This window comes from Pholis gunnellus (assembly GCF_910591455.1).
Source record: "Pholis gunnellus genome assembly, chromosome: 4".
In the NCBI taxonomy this organism is placed as follows: Eukaryota; Metazoa; Chordata; class Actinopteri; order Perciformes; family Pholidae; genus Pholis; species Pholis gunnellus.
In genome coordinates this window covers 23,309,870-23,315,869 of record NC_136530.1, presented here as the reverse complement: position 1 = coordinate 23,315,869, position 6,000 = coordinate 23,309,870, and positions in this window count along the sequence as shown.

Genomic DNA, 6,000 nt, shown 5'->3' with positions numbered 1-6,000 from the left:
ATACCTGTCTCAAGCCATCACCTCAGTATTAAAAGAAAATCAAGGAAAAGAAATAAAAGTACAAAAAGGTGAGATATCTTAAACTTATTGAAAAAGTGCTATTAAATGAATAAACATGTTCTATCCAAGTCAGAATGTTGTACTCACCCTTCTTTCATCAAAAAATAAAAATAGATTAATCAAAATCCTGTCGCATCACATCATAATACAATTAATGTGGAAGGGGATGATTATGGTATAACAGCTTTACCAGATGAACACAAACATCTGGGTGCCATTTCTCCACTAGTTTTGGTTTCTTCTTCTTCTTCGTCTTCTTTCTCTGTGTTTGTTTCTCCAACAAGTTCTCGTGTTTTTTACGAATGCTTTCAGGCCTCAGATCTCCAAAGAGTTCAGCTTTCCAGCGATCAGGTTGTTTTTGCAGGTCAACTCTTGTGAAGTCCAAATGCAAAGTGAGAAAGTGCAAAGATCTGCTGACCTTAAGTAACCTCGGTCACGTTCTGTTTCCATGGGCTACTACTGATGCATGTGTCTGTAGCCTGTATATATATTTTCATAATTAGCCTAATTAATGATACAAGTTGTCCCTTATCACTTTCCATTGCATCAAAACTGTCATAAATGAACAGATAAGATATTGTACCTTCTGCTGACAATATGTTAACTTATCCACAATATATTGATCTATTTCAAAATAAGAAAGAAATCATCTTTCAGGACGTGCAGCACCTGCTGCGTCCATACTGAGCATGAACACATCATGGTGAGAAGAGCCCACGCAAAGTGAACCATGTTGACACAGTGTGACTGCACAATAGCCAATAGAAATGTCTGCAGGCGGTAAATAGTAGAGTATAGTAGTAGTACATTCTGCTGCCCTTCATAAGTTGTTCGTAGAGGCGGATATTCTTCAGATTGGGGATATTTTTTATCCGTTTTATGGTGTTTACTTGGATATATATTATATTAAAGCGTCAGCGTCCAGTGTGATCACCTCTCCCTGGCCTGATCAGCTTCATCTGTTCCCCTCCCCCTCCTCCTCCCTGGATTATTTAGTCTATGTGCTCCCCTTTCTCTGTGCCACTTTGTCTTAGTACCTCCGTGTCTAACGTTCCAGACGTTTCTCTCTGTGATTTTTGTTGCCTGGTTTTTGACTCTGGTTTTCTCTCACTGCGTTTTGCCTCATCCTGTTTAAGATGAGTTTACCTGCACTGACTGCCGACCTGTGTACCAAACCTCTGTCAGTAAAGACTGTTAGTAGAAGATTAAATCCCCCAAAAAGCCTTTTTTATTTTTTATTTCTTTCTCTTTAATGTGTCTATTTTGTATATTTAAACAGTTGTATAAAATATTTTACTGCTAAATGAATTTTCTTGATTGATGTTTGGATTCTCCCCAAAACTGCAAATAGAGAAAATGTGCTTCTCCAAAAGGGACAGCGTCTGCCTTATGTATCTCTGGAAATAATGATCAGAATGTCACCAAATGTGAACTGGATGTTCACAGACAGTTATTGCATCCAATCAGAGATGGGCAAAAATACATCAAAATGTATTTTGATACAAAATACAAAATACCCCCAAATAAATGTATTACAACAAAATACAAAATACTGGTGCCAGAAAATGTATCAAAATACATGTATTTTGTATTTAAAATATAGGAAATACTTTTTTCTGGATTTTCTGTTTTCTCACAATTTGGTATAGCAGAGCATTCAGGTTTGGGCTATAATGTACACAAAGCTCTGGTGAACCCCACAAAAAGGAAGAACAGTCACAGAATGTCAGTGTAACTAAGCAAAGCTATTACAAGACAACAACTTGATTGATTATGTATATATATATTTTTATTAATGGGACTTAACAGCCCATAAACTTTGGCTTTGTATCAACAAGAAAATATTCATCACATATGACATACAAGCTCCCAATCTCCCTCTTCCTATAGCTAGCTACTCGACTGATAAGTTAACTTGCTAAACACTGGCTATGCACTAGCCTTGACAGCATGCTAGCGTCATTAGCATATTAGCATCGATCGCTAGCATGTTAGCATCGATCGCTAGCTTGATATTATAACCATCACCATGTATATATAATAGGCTATGTAGCCAGAACCAGACATAAGTTATACATCAAGCTAGTTGACATCTGTCACACTCAGATAAAATATTTAACTTGACAGACAATCCGTTGAACTTGAAGATCTGAAGACTGAACTCGTGAACTGTTTTTTGATTCGTGGAGAAAGTATTTTGAGTATTTTAAATACAAAATTACTCCACTCTAAAGTATTTAGTTACAAATTACGTTTGATTTTTAATCGGCCCTATCAAATACAAATTACAAAATACTCGAAAGTAATTGAAATACGTATTTCAAATACAAGTAATAGAAATACTGCCCATCTCTGCATCCAATAAAGCAAATGTTTCATCGATACCTTTGTTCATCTTTGCAGTGCATACAGTTAAACAAACATTCATTATAAGCAGAAGATGAACAGAAAAGGCTTAAGCAGTTCCAAATAATACCTGCTTATATTATGACCACCATGAGGTTAATATTTCAGCTCTTTATTGAAATATCTTTCTATCTGTCTTTTGTGACCCCAGAGGATGAAGAGTAATAACCTTCATCTCCTGACTCCTCATTGAGAGCAACTGTTACGTCCCCGTTCGGTTGATCCAGGGAAGGATTAGGGACTAACATAAAAACAACCCAAATGATCAACGAATAGCCCATGTACTGTAAATAATATTTATTAAGCTCACGTACAGTCAAATATGAGTGAGGATTAACACAAGATTGGGAGAGGATGGGTGTACTGCTCTCCTTGTGTGTGTGTTTAACTTGGTACACAATTCAGCAGTAAGCCAAACTCCATTCAAATGAATACGGGAGTCAGGATGTAACTTCCAAACTCCAGATGCTTTATTGTGCAGCACCGACGTACTCAGTCCTACTTCTTCAGAAGAATAATAAGGGCTCGAGGTCGGAAATCAGACGGGAGACAGGGCTCTAGAGGCCGGAAATCAGATGGGGAACAGGGCTCTAGAGGCAGGATCTCGGGCGGTCGGCCGGACTGCAGGACTTGCTTCAGACACGGGGGCTCGGGCGGCCCAATGGGAACGGGGGTCTGACTCTTCCTCTGCCTCTTCTTAGGGGTAACAGGGCGGCTTAATTCCAGCTCGAGGCTAGCCTGCTGGAGGCTCAGCGGCCCTGGAGGCCCTCCTCTGGCCCAGCACATCTCCCGAAGTGGGTCCAACTGCTGCGGCCCAAAGGGAACGGGAGATTGCTGACCCTTCCTCTGCCTCCTTCGAGGGTTGACAGGGCAGTCCATCAGGTCACGGTTAGCCCTTTGAAAACTCGGAGGCCCTCCCAAGACCAGGTGGGTTCCCGCAAACTGTTCATGCCACTCAGGGGAAAAGCACTCGAAACGTTGGTCCCCTGATTCCCACATGTCACAGTTTGCCTTCTGGACCATCCGAGGCTCCCAAAAGGCAGGGCGAGTTCCCACAAACGGTAAAACCCACTCAGGGAGACGACCATCCCAACGGTGGTCTGCTGAGTCCACTTCTGGCCAGATCCTTCTGTCACGGGGCATGGTGGAGGACTCAAGCGCAGACCAGGCAGAGTAGTGTGAAGAAAGTAATTTTAATGAACAAAATAATCCAAGCAGACCTACAGGACACGGCAGGGGATCCACGGAATAGACAAGAGACGAGGGAGGAAATTCCAGCAGGACAGAGACAGGGACAGGGACAGGGAAGACAGACGGGAAAACCGGGAACAGGACAAGCCGAACGGGCGGGTAGACATTGCAAGGATCTGGCAAGGAGTGACTGAGGGGCAGGAGTTTAAGTAGGGGGAAGAACAGGTGAGAGGAGTTGTGCTGATGGGGGGGAAGTGCTTGATTAGTGATCAGAGGCAGGTGAAGGGAATAGGCTGAGGGAGTGACTGACAGGTAGAGTGAGGAGGGTAGAGAAACACAAAGACACACAGAACACAGAGGCAAAGCCTAATCGTGACAGTGACTGCATCAAGCTGTAAGTCGATTTCCTGAATGATAAGCTCCGCCATTTCCACAGCTAGTACTGCCACACAAAGCTCTAATCTAGGTATGGTGGACTCACTTGGTGGTGCCAGTCTTGCCTTTCCTAGAATGAAACCAATGTTAATCTGACCATCTTCGTCCATCGTTTTGAGGTATGCTACAGCACCTATAGCTTTGGTCGAGGCGTCTGAGAAGATGCAGATCTCTTTTTGTTTGGCTTTTGAGGGGGAGTGGATTGTGTAAGCTCGAGGGATATGAAGCTGATGAAGTTCTTGCAGTGAATCCCTACATGCCTCCAACACTGCATTTATCTTGTGGGAGTGCAGCATCCCAGTCACTTACTTCCATCGACAGATCTCTGAGTAGGAACTTTCCTTGAATGGTGACAGGAGCGACAAATCCAAGAGGATCGAAGAGGCTATTTATTACAGACAGAACTCCACGCCGTGTGAATGGTTTGTTGCTGAGAGATGTCTGGAAAGTGATTGTGTCAGTAGCAACTTCCCAACTTAAACCAAGGCTGCGCTGTGTGGGAATGGTTTCTTCTCCCAAGTCGAGGTATTTGATGTCCACTGCATGGTCTTCTGCTGGAAACGCTGTCAGGACATCCATGCTGTTGGATGTCATCTTATGCAACCTCAAGTTTGACTCAGCGAGCGAGGCTTGTGTCCTCTTCAGCAGGCTAATTGCTTCCTTTTCAGTTGGCAAAGGAATTAGCCCGTCATCAACATCGAACTTGCGTTCTACGAAGCGTCTGGTGTCTGGGCCATGTTGCTCTTTCATTTTGGGTTTTTGGTCTTGGGTGCGCCGTAGAGAACAGAGGCGGCTGACAGCTTGCTCCTGATTGCCTGGCATAGGTGGCCAGCCTCTGCTCTCGCTCTTGCTTGTGCTGCTGCAGCACCAACAGATGATCTAGAAGATCGTGATGAACCAGAATGTTTGGAATTGCAGACAGATGCTCCATCTTGTAAGCTCTGTGTTTCCTCTTGTGTAGCAGCTTTCAGATGCTTTTCATCCATAATGGTTGTTACTCAGAGAAAGAGAGAAAGAAAGAAAGAGAGAGAGAAAGAGAGAGAGAGAGAGACAGACAGACAGACAGACAGAGAGAGAAAGAAAGAAAGAAAGAGAGAGAGAGAGACAGACAGACAGACAGACAAAGAGAGAAAGAAAGAAAGAAAGAAAGAGAGAGAGAGAGAGAGCAAAAAGGGCAGGAGGGGGAAAGCACAACACGTAACAGCAACCACCAACTCAAAATGGAATATCTTCGTTTTCCATCAGTCCGTTTATCAGGGCTTCCACTTCTTTGGCCAAATCGAAGTCGTCCGACTCCGCTGGAGCAGCGGGGGACTCCATCGCTGTGGACGCTGTCGTTGTGGAGTCCAAGCAGAAGGACCCACACTCATCGAGCAGCTGAGTGAAGCTGCTGACGTCCACAGTGGCCAAAGGGTCCGTATAAGGACGCTGCAACTGGATGGTCTCCATCTCACTTGCCTTTTGGGTGGGTGGCTCCGTCACATATGTGTGTGTGGGAGGAGCCTCCACGACGCCTGCACAGCAAATTCCCCAGTGTCAAATATGCAGTGTCATAGTACATTGACTCTTTCAGAGTTATTACAACAATGACAAGAGTAATTACTACCAATTTATCGGCCAGTGTTGGTGAAAATAATCAGAGTTAAACTTTTCAGTGTCAAATATACAGTGTCAATGTACATTGACTATTTCAGAGTTATTACAACAACAGCAAGAGTAAATCGCTCCCCAGTGTTGATGTCATTGTTCACTGCTGTAGTGTACTCTGGAAAGAACTCTGAACTCTGGAAAGCTCCTCCCACCTCCTTCTCCTTTCAAACGGATCATGAGCTTCGCCCCGCCATTTTGCACTTCTCGACAGACTGTGGTAAGTTTCTCTAAATCACTTAAGAAACCAAATTTTGGCAT